This window comes from Salvia hispanica, chromosome 6 (assembly GCF_029641045.1).
Source record: "Salvia hispanica isolate PSC_SH4W2 chromosome 6, Shi_PSC_v1, whole genome shotgun sequence".
Classification (NCBI taxonomy): Eukaryota; Viridiplantae; Streptophyta; class Magnoliopsida; order Lamiales; family Lamiaceae; genus Salvia; species Salvia hispanica.
In genome coordinates, this window is record NC_142697.1 from 983,456 (window position 1) to 1,004,185 (window position 20,730).

General features: G+C 38.5%; 1 pseudogene; it reads right to left on the reverse strand.

The window, feature by feature from the left end:
- Nucleotides 1–11,422: 11,422 nt before the first annotated feature.
- On the reverse strand, nucleotides 11,423–19,426 carry LOC148922978 (uncharacterized; annotated as a pseudogene).
- Between the last annotated feature and the right edge of the window lie 1,304 nt (nucleotides 19,427–20,730).

Sequence of the window (20,730 nt, forward strand, 5' to 3'; positions counted from 1 at the left end):
TAAAATTTATTAGTTAAATAACGAAGTTTCAATTTTTCAGTTAATTTATTCCATGAGTAATATTTTTATCCACGTCAACAAAGATACCACCTAAAATTCAGACTCATGGGATAAACTAGAAAAATTAAAACTTTATAATAAAATTAGCGAATTTCAAACTCTGTGGGATAGACCAACTTTTAACCAAACTTGGTGATTTAAATAGCTATTTACCCTAAATGATATAAATAGTTACAAATGGTAGAAACCACGGGCGCACGAAAACAATAAAATATTCACTATAGGAGATTGGATAATCATTTAAGTTAAAACATTTACGTGACCATAAGTAATTTTTACCTTTTAATTCAACTAGTCTGTTGGAAAAGCCCGAAACCTTTTTCTAGAATTAGGGGTAAAACATTTTTACCGAATCAAATTCAAACTCGGTTTGTCCACATTCAATTAGACAGCTTCAAATAGAACGGACAAACTCGATGAGCTGACCCGCCTAGCTCTTAAGTTGTAACATAATCTCTTCTAGAGTATGCATATTTGCACACAATTGCAAATGCATCAAACTACTCTGGGCAAAGTTTAAAACATGATCTATTAATACTCTCTCTTACTTTACTATTTCACCATTTTGAATATTTATTTATTTTTTTAAAACGAGTGCAGAAAATGAAACGCCCCTGTTAAGGCGGAACGGAGGGAATAGTAGACACTATAAAAGAAAATTCTGCCTAATTTCCAATTTCTCAAGGATAGGACCCAAGGAGATTATATTCAAAAGAGGATGCTTAAGTTATTCAAGAAAAAAGGACCAAGTATACGTACTATAGTAATAAACATAGCAGAAACAAGTTGAGATAAACATCAATATATGGGAAAAGCTGATATTACAACTTGTAATATTATAATTAAACGATCAGATAGACAGATCATTGTAGAAATTGCATGGCGGCTTTTCACACCAGAATTAGACAAATCTGACCTGCATAAGCCGCCATGCAGCCCATGCTTAATTCACTCTATGAATTCACGCAAAGAATGTGAAAGTAAATAGATACAATCATACAAATATTTAGAGACAACCAATTGGCAAGTTTCCCTTTAATTTTAAAAAATACTGCTAAATTTAGTTAACAATAATTAAAGTTACCTAATAAAGTTTTTATTTATTAAAAGTTAATGTATGCTAAATTTTTCCTTGTATGGGAAATCACATTGTGGCTGCATAGTTTTTATATATATAGGGATGTGATCATCATAACCCATATTTATGGTGATAACCTAATAATCCTCATTTTATGGATGAAAAATATCATTTTATAGAACAAAATATCATTTTATGGAATAAAAGTATCATTTTATGCATGCTGAAAAAATATCATTTTACCGTGTATAAATATCATTTTTAGTAAAAATGATACTTTTGACCCATAAAATGATAGGGTTATTAGGTTATCACATAAATATGAGTTATGATATGATCGCACCCCTATATATATATATATATATATGGGAGCATAAAGCTACTTTTACCCCTTTAGATACTATTTCCTTCTTAATATCAACCATTAGATTAATATGATGGATGAACTAGATGAAACCCAACAAAATCATCCCGTGTTGCATTATTTGGTTCATTCTGTGCATTATATGGGTAAAATTGTAAAACAATCATGAATTAAAACGGAAGGAGCGAGATTTAAGCAATCATTCCATCTGCTCACTCTCTCTCACTCCAAACGTCTCTTCCCATCAGCCCACGATTCTCAAATCGTCTCCCCCATTTCAAACTAGGAAAAACCCTAGCCGCTACTCAAATTGAAGAGACACCACCACTCCCGCCGATTTTTCGCCGTGAAAAGCAACGCCGGTCGACGATTCACAGTTCTAATGTGATTCCTTCGCCGCGTGATGATAGATTTGCAGTCGTCAACAAGGAAGGTTTCAAAAGTTCCGATTTTGGTAAGAGACACTTCTATTCGTCAATTTTCGCCATTAAAACACCACATAGTCGACGATTCACAGTTTTGTACTAAACAATTTCACGATTTTCACAAGCATTTGGTCGATATTTCTGTAAATCATGAATTTGTGTTCATTTGTTTTAGGTTTCTGTCGGTTATTCTCTAAAGCATGACATCGTTTGCATTTTTATAAAATTGTATCCGATTTAATTTCTGATTTGTGTCAAAAACCAGGATGACGAAACGAGGAAGGCCTTTCATAAGCCAACCAACCCAGACTGCAGGTGAGCAATGTTGACAGTTGACTCAACTTTATTTTACCCATATAATACCTGCAAGTGTACAGGGTTATTGTAGCAAATAGCAAGCAAGACCTAAGTACCACGAACCAATTTCAACTACTATCCAGACGATCGGGAATTTTGATTTTAAACTAACAACTACTAAAAGCATATAAAAACCAGAGATTAAAATAAGCACTTAAATAAGAAAACAAAGAAGCAAGTTGTAAAAATGATAGAGAAATATGCAGAATTCAAGGATCCGATGCAAAACTCATAGCCTAACCCAATTGAAACCGATTTACCATTTAAAGTCTCCAGAATTGTTGAATCAATCACAAATATAGATTAAACCCCCTCCCGAGGTGAGAAATCCGTAGATTAGGTGTAATAATTGAAGTTCCATTCTAATTTTTAGACCTAACTCCTAATAGTTCGATTAGATTAAAGATCCCACTCAAAACCTCAACTCTCCCGAGTTTTATTGAATTAAGGTGTGAATAATTCTTCTTTCAAGGTTAAATATTTCATCTCCCGATTATTCTAAGAAACCCTACACTCCCAATTGGTGATCAAGCAATTGTTAGGAAAAAGCACAAGAATAATTCAAACAATTGCAAGAGCAAGATAAAAACGAAGTCAATTAGATTAAAACTGTAAACCAATGCATCTTCACCAAGAATTCTACATAAAAGATGTTTAGCTACTCATGTTCATGGTAGAATACAAAAAGAAACTAAGCAAAACAATGGAAATCATGATCCGAATTGCAATTGGTGGAAGAATTGAAGCTTGAATCTTCAATCTTCTTCCAAGAGTTCTTCACAAAGAGAGAGATGTGTTTTGTCGCTTGTAGAGAATGAATAGAATTGACCTAATTCTTCCTTCTTATTTTCTCTTCAAAAAATTGCATTTCAGCTCTAAAAAACGCCAAAATGACGGACCCGGCCGGGTGGAATTAATCCACTGGAAATTCACCCGGCCGGGTGGGACTTCTTTGGTACTTTCTGGAATCTCGCAGGCATAATTACGCCACCCGGCCGGGTGGAGTTATAGGGTAATAATTCACCCGGCCGGGTGAGATTTTCTTGACAGCGCAGTGTTCGTATAACGGCCATAACTTCTTCTACCGAACTCCGATTGAGGCGTGCGAGATACCCACGCGAAGCTCTTTCGAAGACGAAGAGATTGATATGCATTAGGGGCTGATTGGACTTCAAAATATCCAGTAAATATTGTCTCAAAGTAAGGCTGCTGCACATCCACATATTTTGTACCTTTTTCTACACATTCTTAACAAAATGGTCAACATACCAACATAATAGAGAAGTAGATATCAACACTCCTAATAATAGACGAAATATGCTCAAATTCATACAAAATCACCCTCTAAAACCATGTAAAATCCAAGTATGTCAACAGTCTAATATGCATGTAATTAAGTGTATCTTGTATTTATTCGTGCATTGTTTGATGCAATGTGTACATGATTGTATGAATTGTTGTGCATTCTGTTTTTATTTGAAGCTACATAAATCAGTTTGATAAAAAGCTTGTAAATGAGTGAATGTTGTTATCATCTGTGCATTATTTGGTCCTATTTGTTCAGTATTGTAGGGAGCTGCTAACAAAATTTGCTATTGGTTTAATATTCGTTTATGCATTACTGGGTATACATTATGAATTTTGGTTGAGTGAATGTTACATTATGTCGTGCATTATTTGATGGAATGTATACATTATTGTATGAAGTTCTATGCATTAAGTTTTAGATTGAAGCTACATCCATCTGTTTAATTCAGATGCTATACATTATGATATTCATTTGTGCATTATTTGCTTGCTTTTGTACATTATTTATCAAGTAGTATGCATTACATAATATTAATGCGGTAAATTATTGATACCTTCGATTATAAACATGTACTGATGTCGTATTTTGGACAGCAACGAAGCACCCTACATTGGATATTGAGGAAGCGGTTAATGATGTTATTCCTATTGCGATAGCACAAAGTCCACGAGTTCCAGTCATACCTCTAGGGTTCAGATATCCTCTACGTTAGGGAGTAGTTTTAATTGATAAACATAATGTGAAAATATTTCAGTGTAATGGATTTTATTTACTCAGTAATGGACGATTTGAGTCCTGTAATGTATATGTTTATGAGACGTTTTTGTTGTAATTGTATGAGTAGTTTTAACTGATAAACATAATGTACAAAAATTTCAGTGTAATGGATTTTATTTACTCAATAATGGACGATTTGTGTCCTGTAGTAATGGACGATCTGTACATTATTCACTGATCCGTGTACATTATTAGATACTATTGGTACATTATTTACTGCACTAAATCTTAAACGCATTATAAAATGAAATTTAACTCATGTGGTGGTGCTATAGCCTAGCCCCCATAGGTTGCTAAACCCAAGGGGAATGAATTCAATTTTCTTTCAACATTATTCTCTTCAATCTGTATATTATTCACTGATTCGTGCACATTATTAGATAGTTTTGGTACATTATTTATTGTACCAAATCTTAAACGCATTAAAAAATGAAATGTAATTCATGTGGTGGTGCTATAACCTAACCCCATTGGTTGTTAAACCTAATGGGAATGATTCAAACTCTCTGTACTTGGTGATGGTTTCGTTTGTGAGTGAGTTCTACAACCTAGCCCCATGGATTGCTAAACCCAAATGGCCATATTCAACTCTCGCCAATCATTAAATACTTACACAAGTACATCATTTAGTATTACACACGTACATTATAGGCGACTTGGCGTACATTATTTAGTTCTACTTAGCCTAAACATTAATCCCTCAAACATGTACTTGATTCAAAAATGAATTTTGATGTATGGGATAGTAATATGTCCTAGCCCTATGGATTGTTAAATCCTATGAGAATGACTCTAACTCCCTTTCCATAGTCAGGGTTTTGTTAGTGAGTCGGTACTATACCCTAGCCTTATAGATTGCTAAACCCTTTTGGGAATAGATTTAACTTCTGTCAAACATTAAACCCATTGTAATCTACATTATTCAAAGACGACATATACATTATACAACTATAATCGTACATTAATACAATCTACATTATATGCTTAACATAGTACATTATTTGTCAAAAATTTACAAACTGTAACTCACGAAAAGAAAACACAAAAAATTGTAAATGTTCGATATGTACACCAGAATCGCCAACCACTGGCCGGAAATCGAATCGATCTTCTCCTCCGAATCGACCGCAATCATCAAATTGCAGGCGCTAAACTCGCTCGTGAAACTAAGCGAGTTCACCCGTGCCGCGATGAGCGAGTTCGAGGCGGCGATCCAGAAGGATTCGTCGAAATCTCCGGTCACCGGCGCCGGAACTCACTTTCTCATGATCAACGCGATGGATTACTTTTCAAATCTGGCCGATTACAGAAAACCGCAGATGTAAATTACACAACTAATACAATAACTTTCCACCAAAAAATTTCAATAATTCTCGAAATCAATGAGATTAGGAAAAGTCGGAAAAAATTATCATAGACTTCAAAACTTGGGAAAATCTATTTTGCAAAGAACGACAACTCCAGCCAAACGGTTTACAAGTGCAGTTATGGGTATAATCTCAACAAAAACTTTGCTAATAAGAATACCTTCTTCCATTGTTGAAGAACAACCTTCTTCCATTGTTGAAGAACTATCTTCTTCCATTGTTGAAGAACTATCTTCTTCCATTGTTGAAGAACAACAACAAAACGATAATATGCAGATACTAAACGAATTTAACTCTCGATAGAAATTTAAGAATTCAATGGAGAAAGATGGGAGAATAATCGGTGTAAGAGACAAAATATTTGTGGAATCTGAGAAGAAAATCGCTGAAATCTTTTGGGATGGAGAGAATCAAGCACTTTCCATAACAAACATGAAAGTGTATACCATAAAAGCCCTTTTCTACTTTTAAAATGAATTAAATAGATTAAATCAGGCCCTATTTTGGGCCATTAGATCTTGAAAATGGATGGACTAGATTAAAAAGGAAAAAGAACAAAAGATGGGAAAAGTATATGAATACATCCCTATATATATATATATATATATGGTAGCACTAGGGTGCCCCCTTATTTAGAGTCACAACGTACATCCAATCTGGTGTTACCATGTGGCACAAAACATGCAATATTTTAAACACAAAAATGCAATCTAGTTGTATATGCATTTTCGCAGATTGCATTCTAGTTGTATGTAAATTGCATTTTATAGTGTTGAGTTTTGCATTTTCACATAAATTGCATTTTTTATTGTTAAGTTTTGCATTTTCACATATAAAAATGCAATTCGTCTATATATAAAATGCAAATTAAACAGTCAATATTAAAAATGCAAAACTCAGTGATTGAAAGGAAGGGATTTTGCACGCGTGTCGTAGGCGCGTGTTCTTCCTATTCAACAATACTTATACGTTCCCACTTCCCAAAATACTATTAATTAGTACGTGGTAAGTCGGATGTCGATCCCACGAGGAACGGTCGTATCCGTTATGTATTTCAACACTTAAGAGTTTGGCGATGCCGCCATGCTTTAATTTAAAGAAGGAGGAAACTAAACTACAGAAATTAAACCATACTTACGAACATAGTGGGAACTAAAGTTTAAATAAGGTAACAATGCAAGCAAACTATGAATTTGAGACAAAACAAATAAACTGATACTTAAACTGGGCAAGTAAGTAAACTGGGCAGTTTAGCAGCAAAATCAGAATAGTGGCGAGAAAAATAACAACACTTTGTAAAATAACATTTTCGGGAATAAAGGGAATAAGGGGAAAGGAACCAGCTTTTGCCACAAAAATTACTAAGTAAAGGCTGCTAACTAAATTCTAAATGTTCACACCTAAATGAAAGCTAGAGAAGCTAATTTACTAGGAAAGAGACATTTAAAAGGTGGGATCTAAAAGCCTACTTACCTAGCTATTTTGGAGACTTCCTAAGGTGACTAAGCTGACATGAAAAGCATGAGAGAGAGAGAGTTTAAAACTGATTTTGGAGGCTCCATGTCAAAGAGTGAAAAGGGATTGTACTAGTTGCTTGCTATGGGCTATTATCCAATGGTCAAAAGTAGTAGACAACTAAACTAAACAAAGGATAAAAGGATTAGCAATTTGAAATCAGATTTTTGGGTTCCTAAATACACTAAGGCACGAAAACTATGATAAAAGAGAGACTAAAAGACTTCTACACACTTAACTATGCTAGAGAAACACAAGATCAACAAGTTAACTACCTAATTATGCCTTGAAAACACCAAATAAAAAGCTGAAAATCAGCAACTTGGAGAGGATGAACAAGCTTAAGAACATTCAACAATGGAGGATAGAAATAACTAAAGAAACTGCAGCAACTAAAACACATTAGCTAGCATACAAGAACAAAGCTACTAAGCAAGGGAAAATCACCAACAATTGCAACTTAAATTCACAAACGTTTTCTCCTCTTTTTTTTACTGATTTTCGAAATTAAAAGGATGGAAAAGAAGGATTAACTAGCTGACCTAAACACTTAGAAAAGATCAAAGAAAAAAGATGCAAAAAGAGAAATTTAAACAAGCTAAGCAAGTAAAACTAAACTAGCAACAACCACTATTTCTTTTTTTCTTTTCTTCAATCAAAAGCTTCAAGTAGAATCAGCCCCTGCAAGACCCTTTCAAAAGCATAAAAAACTTCAAATAAACAAGAAAAGGAATCAACAAGGACAAAGGCTAGCTAGAGAACGAAAATAGTAGAACCAAGGCAAGATTTTAACTAAATGCTCAAGAACACCAACAACCAAACATAAATGCTAAACACCTAGAGATTTAAATACACCAAAAGCTCTTTAAGATCAACCCAACAACCTTAACTAGAGAGTTAAGATGCTGGAAAATGAGTACAAACAAGGATCTAGATCATTCAAAGCATTAAAGCACTACATAATCACCCCATGGTGAGCAAAAGTGGCAATGGCTGCCTATGGTTCGAAATTTACTTCAAGGATGAGAGAAAACTAAGCTTAGAGAGAGGAAATAAAACTAACTAAAGCTAGCTAAAAGGTGGTGTCCCCAAAAGTTAGGCCAAAAGATAAGTTTTGTTGTTCTTTTGTTACACATCTTCCAACCAATCTGATGTGGAAAGCTTCTCCACTCCCAATGATGGTAGTTGGCTTCTTTTGCCTTCAAAAGTGTCTCTTGTGGCCATTGGTAGCACAAAGACTCGTCAATTTAACTTTGAAATGCGACTTTGAAGAGCTGTCAGCATTGCTCGGACACTGGCCAATCCATCAAACTGGGCAGTTTGTGTCTTGTGGATTCCTTCCTTCTCCAAATGCTGAATTTGTATCCAATTTGCCTCTACTTTTGCATGTAATCCAGAATCCATTCCATTAGCATGCTCGTCGGACCACTCCATTCATTTCCTGCCAAAACATGCATCTTTATATGCAAATTTTCAACAATATAGCATGAAAAGTGACTCCAAAATGGTGACGAATGCTAGCCTATCAAACCTCCTCACACTTGGTTCATACTTGTCCCAAGTATGTGGTTGAGCTTTTTACTCCAGTGCTAGCTCAAGTCACCCCCTCTCTCAACACACACTAATTAAAACAACACACAACACACAACACAAACATGTACAAGACGCAAACACAAAAGAAGACTCAATCGAAAACACACAAAACTACACACTTGAGTCAAGCTTATGAAACACAAACCATACTCAACCTCCCCGAAATTCAAGCAAGAATGCAACCCAACTGATTTTTCTCCTCAAAATATGGTTCATGTTGTCAGTTTTGTCAAGATCGTTAAGCACTACATATAAGTTCAAGTTTCACTTAGGTTACCTCTCAAAGTGTAAAGTGTTTCACTCAAAGCTCACCACAAGCACTCAAAAAGATATCACTTAGTCAAAATAGCTCGAAAGGGGCTTTGAGAGGGTTGTAATGGGGCTTACGGACCTTTTGAATTGCATTGGATGGATCCTAGGGGTCCTAAGCTTGATGTAGAGAGTGAAACCATGCATTTGAAGTGTGTACACACTTACAAAAATCAAACCGAAGCATGATGAACTTATGATCTTCAAATATGGCTTTGTCGCACTTCAACTTCCTTCTTGCTTTTTGTGCTTCCTTCTCTTTTCTTCTTTTTCTTCTTCCTTTTTTTTCTGTTTTCTTCTTCTGTCTCATACTTTTTTTTTTTCTTTTTTTTTTCTTTTCCTTTTCTTTTCCTGTACTTCTCCTCTTCTTTGTTTCTTTTTTTTTTTTTTTTTTTGTTTTCTGTTTGCTTCTTCTTTTTCTTCTCTCTCTTTTTTTTCTGTCATTTTCTTCATCTTTTTCTCAAAAGGCAACACCATTCTTCATCTTCAAACGGGAAAAGATTCACCACATTTGGCTTGACTAAGCAAGTGTGTAATATGCATAGTTGGGGTGTGGATGTAGGCATTCATATGGCTTGGGAAAAAAAATATATTCTTGGCTATGAATGAACAAGGCTTAGTCTTCAAAATGGGTCACTAGGGATAGCTCATTAGGTAGGATTATCAACAAAATTAAGGCTCAAGTGGCTATCCTAATGCCCTCTAACGTTTGCCAAAATGACCAAGCGATATCCAAGATTGTGCAAGTCACACACACTCAATAACACTCACAAAAAGATAGTAGAAAGTATTCTACTTTTAGAAACAAATACTGAGGTTAAACAAATGAGTAGTGCTCTACTTTTCCGTCATACAAACGTCATCCAACAACCCATTATTTGGAAAGAGAACTTTGCAAAACAACCGCATTCAAGCTCGTTTTAAGGGAAGATATTTTGCAAAGCTTATGCATCAAGGCTTGACTAAAAACAATTTTTTTTTTTTTTTTTTTTTAGAAAAACTGACACTTTCTTAACAAACTGATTTTCACAAACTGCACAACGAAAAACAACACCACTAATAACAAATGATCCCCCTCCTCACACTTAGACCTTGCTTGCCCTCAAGCAAGTTTGATTGAAGTGTTAGGAAAGAACCCCGCTAACATCACGAAACAGTTACAAACGCCGGCAAGGCAACAACACATGCATCAAGGCCGACAAGGCAACAATATATACAAACAAGGCCGGCAAGGCCACAATTACAAAAACATCAAAGTAAACACATACGTCACACAGAACACATATATATACAAATGGAAGAGAGAGTTGGATAGAAATCACCTCCCCCGCCTCTTGCGGGGGGTATGAGCAGAAGCGGCAGGTGGCGGTGGTGCAGCATCAAGTTTATACTCATTAATCTCCTTCATCACAGCGTCATCTTCTCCCGGCTCTTGAAGGACAGATTCTGCCGGAATCTCAACCGTGGCTTTTGCCTGAGTGGCAGTGGTGGTCTCAGCCCTCCTTGTTGTGGCGGTGCGCCGCGTGATGGGTGCTTCCTCCAGCAATTTGGGTTTGAGGTTGGGCTTCACCAGAGGTTTCTTGGGTGCCTTCTTCGCCGGTTCATCAGAGGGAGACGGGCTGTCTGGCGGTGGTGCATCTGTTCTACGAGCAGCTTCTTCCTCCGGCGTCCTCTTGAATCGCCGGGGCAGCATGGTGAACGACGGTCAGCAGTGTCGTGGCGGGAATTTGAAGAGACACTCTGAAAATTTTGAAAAGGAAGAGGAATTACCGTGAGAGAAAAAAATAAAAAAAATAAAAAAAATAAAAAATGAAGGGGCGGTGAAAAGTGGGAGAGAAATTAGGGATTAGAGAAATTTTGGAAAATGTGAAGACTAAAACCCAATATTTAAGTATAAATCCCTGCAATCCTATACTCCCCCAAAATTCACGCTTTTGATAAAAAAAAGCTTAGAAGTAGAAAATGGGCCATACTTAAATCACACAAAACAAATGGGCCGTCTCTTTTTCTTTCAAAGTGATTCAAATGGGCCCACTTTTCCTAACTTAAATTTGAGTACAGCCCCTAACATTTATATTAGTACAGCACGAGTAAAAAAAAAAAAAAAAACTCACACATAAGCCTACTACAATATTTCAACAGTGAAGATAATCAATTTTTTTTCTTTCATAATAAAAATTTTCTTTTGTTTTTTCGTTTTTTTTTTCAACAAAAAAAAAACTTTAAAAAAAAGTAAAAACAAATATTTACATGAAAAGTTTTATCACCCTAATTCGAAATCCGAGGCATATACAATGGAATTTCTTCCACCGTATATGCTTCCGAAGGCTCCAAAAAGATTTTTAATCTATGACCATTCACAACAAAGGGTAGAGAATTAGAGTCAACTCCCTGAATTTCGATGGCTCCATTTGGATGAATTGCTCGAATGATGTAAGGACCGGTCCACTTGGATTTTAATTTTCCCGGCATGATTTTGAGCCTTGATTGGAATAGGAGAACTTTTTGCCCAACTCCAAACGACTTTCCCCTCAAATTTTTGTCATGCCATAGCTTGGTCTTTTCTTTGTACCACATCGCGGCATCATATGCTTCAAGGCGAAATTCCTCAAGCTCTTGGAGTTGGAGCTTCCTCTCCTCACACTTTCCCGGTTCCATACTCATCTTTTGAATGGCCCAATAAGCGCGATGCTCAATCTCAATGGGAAGGTGGCACATTTTGCCAAAAATGAGGCGATACGGCGACATCCCAATTGGCGTCTTATATGCCGTGCGGTAAGCCCATAGTGCATCATCTAGTCTCGCACTCCAATCCTTCCTTGAGGGATTCACCGTCCTCTCTAACACATGCTTGATCTCCCGATTGGAGATCTCGGCTTGCCCGTTGGATTGTGGATGATACGGGGTGGATAAACGATGATGCACACCATATTTCTTCATCAAAGCATCAATTGTGCGATTGCAAAAATGTGTACCTTGATCGCTTATGACGGCCTTTGGTACCCCATAACGGCTAAAAATGGTAGACTTGAGGAAAGAAGCTACCTCTCGTGAGTCATTAGTCCTTGTAGCCTTTGCTTCAACCCACTTGGAGACGTAATCGACGGCCACCAAGATATATGAATTCCCAAATGAGCTCGGAAAAGGCCCCATGAAATCCATCCCCCACACATCAAAGATCTCACACACAATAATGGGGTTTTGGGGCATCTCATCTCTAGCCGAAAGTCCTCCCATAAATTGGCAACGAGGGCATCTTTTGCAAAATTCATAAGCATCACGATGGAGCGTCGGCCAAAAGAATCCACTATCCAACACCTTCCTCGCTGTCCTCTTTGGTCCAAAGTGTCCCCCGCATGCTAATGAATGGCAATGCAGTAGGATATCTTCTTGATCGGGCTCGGGGATGCACCGTCGAATCACTTGGTCGGCTCCCACTCGCCAAAGGTATGGATCATCCCAAAAGTAGTATTTGCTTTCGCTACGGATCTTCATTCTTTGAGCTTTGGTGATGATCAGTGAAGAAGGCAGATCTCCAGTGGTAAGATAATTCACGATGTCAGCAAACCAAGGCTCTTTGTTCTCTGCTGGTTTTCCCACTGGTGCATCCAGACTGCCCAGTTTAACGAACTGGGCAGTGTACAGGTGTTCCTCCGGAAATGCATCGTCGACCGGATCATGAATTCCATCTTTCACTATTCGACTCAAATGATCAGCCACTTTGTTTTCAGCCCCTTTTTTGTCTCTTACCTCCCAATCAAACTCTTGAAGTAGTAACACCCATCGAATCAACCGCGGTTTGGCTTCCTTTTTTGACAAAAGATATTTGAGAGCGGCGTGATCGGTGTATACAATGATCTTTGACCCAAGGAGGTATGGTCTAAATTTCTCAAACGCATAGACCACTGCCAAGAGCTCTTTCTCGGTGGTATCATAATTACCTTGAGCTTGATTCAAGGTTTTTGAAGCATAGTATATCACGTGACTTTCCTTCCCTACACGTTGGCCGAGCACGGCACCAACGGCTTGATCACTTGCATCACACATGATCTCAAAAGGGATGCTCCAATCCGGGCCTCTAATCACGGGTGCCGAGACTAACTTGTCTTTTAAAGCTTGAAATGCCCACTTACATTCATCATCAAACTCGAATTCCACATCATTTTGTAGGAGGCGTGTCAATGGTCGAGCTATCTTAGCAAAATCCTTAATAAATCTCCTATAAAATCCGGCATGACCAAGGAAGCCGCGTATCTGCTTTTGATTTGTGGGATACGGTAGTTGGGCAATGACATCCACCTTCGCTTTGTCGACTTCAATTCCTCTTCCAGATACAACATGGCCGAGAACTATCCCCTCTTCTACCATGAAATGGCACTTTTCAAAATTCAACACAAGGCTCTTCTTTTCACATCGTGCAAGTACCAAGTCGAGGCTGCTCAAACATTTCTCAAAGGAGTCCCCATATACGGTGAAGTCATCCATAAAAATCTCAATGCACTCCTCAATAAGGTCGGAGAATATGCTCATCATGCACCTTTGAAAGGTTCCGGGTGCATTGCATAATCCGAATGGCATGCGCCGATATGCATAAGTGCCAAAGGGACAAGTGAAGGTCGTCTTCTCTTGATCATCGGGGTTGACAAATATTTGGAAATAGCCACTGTACCCATCAAGGAAGGAAAAGTACTTTTTGCCGGGCAATCTCTCGAGCATTTGGTCGATGAAAGGAAGTGGGAAATGATCCTTTCGTGTGGCTTCATTTAATCTCCGATAGTCAATACACATGCGCCACCCCGTCACCAACCTTGTGGGGACCAACTCATTATTTGCATTCTCCACAACTTGAATTCCGGACTTCTTCGGCACCATGTGGATGGGGCTGACCCACTTGCTATCGGGAATAGGATAGATGATCCCTATTGACAATAGCTTGAGAACTTCCTTCATTACAACTTCCCTCATATTCGGATTCAACTTTCTTTGCGGGTCACGGTGTGGCTTGGCATTTTCCTCCAAATTGATGTAGTGCATACAAACATCGGGACTAATACCCGTGATATCAGCCAATGTCCACCCAATTGCTTTCTTGTGCCCCTTCAACAACTTGATCAACTTCTCTTCTTGGCCCTTCTCCAATCCACTATTGATTATAACTGGAAGAGTATCATTTTCCCCCAGGTATACATACTTGAGGTTGGTAGGCAGCGGCTTCAATTCCAACTTCGGTGGCCGAACTTCCGATGGCACCAATTCCTCCTCTGCCCTCAAACTGGGCAGGTTGCACAGACTGGGCAGTTCGTCTGGACTGGGCAGGTTGCTGGCAGACTTTGCATGCTCCAATTTGTTGCACCACTTCATGATGGCTGCCTCTATCTCCTCATCAGTCAATCCTTGTGAGCTAAATAACTCACTCATACCGTTTGCCTCCAACTCGGCTTGCTCTTCAATGGTGGATGTAGGGTACCTATCCTGCAAAAACTCGGCCTCAAGGTAATCTTGGACCATCGGGTCAATGATATCAAGAGAATTTGCATTCTCAACATCCAAGGGTCTCTTCATAGCATCATCAATACCAAATGTATATTTTTCACCATTATAGTCCAAACAAATAGTACCCTCAAACACATTGATCATGCTCTTAGCGGTTCGCAAGAATGGTCTTCCTAACAACACACCATTAGATTCCCTAGACATCATATCATTCATTCTAATCACATAAAAGTCAGCGGGATATTGAAATTCATGCACTTTCACAATAATATTTTCAAGCACACCCTCGGGACATATGCAAGACCTATCGGCTAGTTGAATCACAACCTTTGTCTCGGACATTTCAACTCCAACCAAGCGATTATAAATGGACAAAGGCATAACATTTATAGAAGCACCAAGGTCACACATTGCATGTGGGATATGAACATCACCAATAGTAATCGGAAGTGAAAACATACCCGGGTCCTTGCATTTTGATGGAAGATGATTTTGGATGACGGCGGACACATTCTCACCTACCACGATCTTCCCATCCGCCTTTGATTTCCCAGAAATGCAATCCTTGATGAATTTGCTGACCGAGGGCAGTTTCAATGCCTCCATGAATGGTATGCTGACCTCCAACTTGCTGAAAATAGCCATGAAATCCATCGGGTCAGTCTTCCTTGGCTTTTGTGCAAATCGCCCCGGAAAAGGAGGTTTGGCCTTAGCAATTGGTTGGAGCACCTCCTTCTCTACTCCACTCAATTCAGCCTCTGGTCTCAAAGGTATGGGTGTAGGCCCATCGGGTGGAATGATGATGTTCACTTCGATCTCTTCATCGCTATCCTCTACCTGTTCAAACTGGGCAGTTTCCTGACTGGGGCAGTGTGCAGTGCTGGGCAACCTGGCCCCCTGTTCCGACGTTTCCCCTGGTCCGTTGGTTGAGTTATTGTTGAATGAAGCTTTCAACTCTTTCCCGGACCTAAGGGTAATCTGATTTAGGGTCTCCTTCCTCGGTGGTTGCACTTGAGCCGGAATTCCTCCACCAATTCCCACGTATCTCATTGATAGAAGTCGCCAATTGTGTCATTTGGCGTGCAAGATGGTCAAGACTAATCTTTTGCTCCCGTTGTGCATCTTGTAGCTTGTGAACCACATCATTGTTGGCTTGCAAGTTGTTTTGCATGAATTGTTGGGAGGAGATCAAGTCTCCCATCATTTCTTCCAAGGATTTAGGTGGCTTTGGAGCATGATTCGGTTGATTTTGGCCTTGGTTTTGCTGCTGAAAACCAGGTGGAGGTCCTCTTTGATGGGGCGGCCTATAAGCATGATTTCCTACTTGATTTGGTCCTTGTGGAGCTTGGTAATGTGCTTGTGGTGGTGGCCCTTGATTTTGTTGGTTCGGGTCAGTCCATTTAAAATTGGGATGCTCACGCCATCCGGGATTATATGTAGGTGCATATGGATCTCTCTTTTGGCCTCGATGTTGCCAATCCCCCGCGGCATTCACTTGGGCCATAGGCTGCCCTTCCTCGACTCGGCAATAGGGTGTGGTATGATCCCCTTTCCCACACACTCCACAAACAATCTCGGGCTTTGGTGCTTGCCCAACCTTTTCCACTACCGTTGTGAGAAGCTTCTCCAACTTTCCTATCTTGGCATCAAGCTTGACCTCAAGATCAGCGGTGTTAGCACTCACAAATGCTCCTCTTCTCATTGTTCTCATTTGTGGATCCTCATATTCTCGTGTCGCATCCACAAGACGTTGAATGAGATTCCTCGCCTCACTAACTCTTTGCATCGTGAAACCCCCTCCACTTGATGAATTCACAAGATGCTTGTTCTCAAAGGTCATTCCTTGGTAGAAGTATTGTAGCAAATCTCCTTCTGAGAACTTGTGATTGGGGCAAGACTCAACCAATCTCTTGAAACGGCTCCAATATGCACTCAATGATTCATCATATTCTTGTCGTACACTTGTGATCTCCATCTTGATGGCATTGGTTTTTGTGGAAGGGAAGAAGTGCTCCAAGAATGTCTTCTTCATGTCAGCCCATGAAGTGATAGAATCAGGTGGTAATCCTCCAAACCAAGCATTCGCCTCTCCCGATAATGTGAAGGGGAGGGCAAATAATCGAAATATATCCTCTGAAACTCCTTGCGGCCTCTTTTGAATGCTACATAAGCGAGTGAACTCACTCAAGAAGTTGTAGGGGTCCTCCCCGGCTTTCCCGTAAAACTTCGGCAACACGTTGAGCAATGGAATCTTAATCTCAATGTTTGGAGTTCCATCGGGCAACTTGATCGGGCTGTTTGGATCATCGGCTACATGACTAGTAAGGTCACATATCCTTGGATCTGGATCTATCATCTCCATACTGTCCACTGATGGTGTAGCACTCTCAGTGTCTGTGCCCAACTCGGTTTCTGCGTCGGTATCTTCCGAACCCTCTGACTCGACAAATTGGACAATCTGCTGAACTGGGAAAATCGATGAACTGCCCGGGCTAGAGAACTCAGTTTCAGCTTGTTTTCTCAAACGTGCTTCCTTGCGCAGCCTCTTCGCCGTCTTCTCGATCTCAATATCGAACAGCAGCCTTGGAGAAGAGGACCTGCTCATAAACTAAAAATAAAATAAAAAAAAGAGAAAAAACAACAACAAAAAAAAAAAACAAGTCAAAAACTATATACAATAAGTGTAGAAAAACATAACAAGACAACAACACCGTTCCCCGGCAACGGCGCCATTTGAAAGGAAGGGATTTTGCACGCGTGTCGTAGGCGCGTGTTCTTCCTATTCAACAATACTTATACGTTCCCACTTCCCAAAATACTATTAATTAGTACGTGGTAAGTCGGATGTCGATCCCACGAGGAACGGTCGTATCCGTTATGTATTTCAACACTTAAGAGTTTGGCGATGCCGCCACGCTTTAATTTAAAGAAGGAGGAAACTAAACTACAGAAATTAAACCATACTTACGAACATAGTGGGAACTAAAGTTTAAATAAGGTAACAATGCAAGCAAACTATGAATTTGAGACAAAACAAATAAACTGATACTTAAACTGGGCAAGTAAGTAAACTGGGCAGTTTAGCAGCAAAATCAGAATAGTGGCGAGAAAAATAACAACACTTTGTAAAATAACATTTTCGGGAATAAAGGGAATAAGGGGAAAGGAACCAGCTTTTGCCACAAAAATTACTAAGTAAAGGCTGCTAACTAAATTCTAAATGTTCACACCTAAATGAAAGCTAGAGAAGCTAATTTACTAGGAAAGAGACATTTAAAAGGTGGGATCTAAAAGCCTACTTACCTAGCTATTTTGGAGACTTCCTAAGGTGACTAAGCTGACATGAAAAGCATGAGAGAGAGAGAGTTTAAAACTGATTTTGGAGGCTCCATGTCAAAGAGTGAAAAGGGATTGTACTAGTTGCTTGCTATGGGCTATTATCCAATGGTCAAAAGTAGTAGACAACTAAACTAAACAAAGGATAAAAGGATTAGCAATTTGAAATCAGATTTTTGGGTTCCTAAATACACTAAGGCACGAAAACTATGATAAAAGAGAGACTAAAAGACTTCTACACACTTAACTATGCTAGAGAAACACAAGATCAACAAGTTAACTACCTAATTATGCCTTGAAAACACCAAATAAAAAGCTGAAAATCAGCAACTTGGAGAGGATGAACAAGCTTAAGAACATTCAACAATGGAGGATAGAAATAACTAAAGAAACTGCAGCAACTAAAACACATTAGCTAGCATACAAGAACAAAGCTACTAAGCAAGGGAAAATCACCAACAATTGCAACTTAAATTCACAAACGTTTTCTCCTCTTTTTTTTACTGATTTTCGAAATTAAAAGGATGGAAAAGAAGGATTAACTAGCTGACCTAAACACTTAGAAAAGATCAAAGAAAAAAGATGCAAAAAGAGAAATTTAAACAAGCTAAGCAAGTAAAACTAAACTAGCAACAACCACTATTTCTTTTTTTCTTTTCTTCAATCAAAAGCTTCAAGTAGAATCAGCCCCTGCAAGACCCTTTCAAAAGCATAAAAAACTTCAAATAAACAAGAAAAGGAATCAACAAGGACAAAGGCTAGCTAGAGAACGAAAATAGTAGAACCAAGGCAAGATTTTAACTAAATGCTCAAGAACACCAACAACCAAACATAAATGCTAAACACCTAGAGATTTAAATACACCAAAAGCTCTTTAAGATCAACCCAACAACCTTAACTAGAGAGTTAAGATGCTGGAAAATGAGTACAAACAAGGATCTAGATCATTCAAAGCATTAAAGCACTACATAATCACCCCATGGTGAGCAAAAGTGGCAATGGCTGCCTATGGTTCGAAATTTACTTCAAGGATGAGAGAAAACTAAGCTTAGAGAGAGGAAATAAAACTAACTAAAGCTAGCTAAAAGGTGGTGTCCCCAAAAGTTAGGCCAAAAGATAAGTTTTGTTGTTCTTTTGTTACACATCTTCCAACCAATCTGATGTGGAAAGCTTCTCCACTCCCAATGATGGTAGTTGGCTTCTTTTGCCTTCAAAAGTGTCTCTTGTGGCCATTGGTAGCACAAAGACTCGTCAATTTAACTTTGAAATGCGACTTTGAAGAGCTGTCAGCATTGCTCGGACACTGGCCAATCCATCAAACTGGGCAGTTTGTGTCTTGTGGATTCCTTCCTTCTCCAAATGCTGAATTTGTATCCAATTTGCCTCTACTTTTGCATGTAATCCAGAATCCATTCCATTAGCATGCTCGTCGGACCACTCCATTCATTTCCTGCCAAAACATGCATCTTTATATGCAAATTTTCAACAATATAGCATGAAAAGTGACTCCAAAATGGTGACGAATGCTAGCCTATCAGTGATAAAAAATGCAATCCGCTGAAATTTATTTATAGCTTCTACAAATGTGTATTGCATTTTTCTATATACAATATTGCATTTTTCGTGCCACATGGCAGCACGTGGTTGGATGTACGTTGTAACTTTAAAATTAGTTGTTATACTAGTACATCCTTATATATATATATATATATATATATATATATATATATAGGGGTGCATTACCCTCCTTATCACCCCTAGTATAAAACATAGGACTAATATAAGCCCTTGGATCTATTAATCTAATGGCTTTGATTAAAAGCATCGCCGTACATTATTATACCAGTTTCGTACATTAAAGGGAAATTTGGGTATACTACTGTTACATCATTTATATGGATTAGTACATTAACTTAATTTGTACATTAATGTGTTAATAATGTACATTAATGTGTTTTAATGTATATGCCCCTTCTACGTAATGTAGATTATAATTTTTTACTAAGTGACGAAAGTTATATCCATTCCCCAAGGGTTTAGTAATCCATAAGGCTAGGGTGTAATACCGACTCAGTAACACAACGTTCACTAGGGTAATCTTGTGGATACTATACCCTAGCCCTATGGATGAGTTAACCCTAGGGGACTGGATCTAACTTCCACCGGTTAGTGAACGTTATGTTAATATGATGGTACTACACCCTAGCCCCATGGACTACTAAACCCTTGGTGAATGATGTTAACTTTGGGCCCGATGTGTAATACGATGCTACATTATCATTGGTATATCGTACATTATCATGGGTATATCATGCATTATCACTGGTATTTCGTACATCACTCTCCGACGGGGTATGGATTTGTGAATTTGTAGATGCTAAATAGTATAGCTTCCATCCGCGAATTCATACCCCGGTACATTATCATTGGTATATCGTACATTACCACTGGTATTTCGTACATCACTCTCCGACGGGGTATGGATTTGTGAATTTGTAGATGCTATATAGTATAGCTTCCATCCGCGAATTCATACCCCGGTACATTATCATGGGTATATTGTACATTATCATTGGTATATCGTACATTATCACTGGTATTTCATACATCACTCTCCGACGGGGTATGGATTTGTGAATTTGTAGATGCTATATAGTATAGCTTCCATCCGCGAATTCATACCCCGGTACATTATCATGGGTATATCGTGCATTATCATGGTTATATCGTGCATTATCACTGGTATT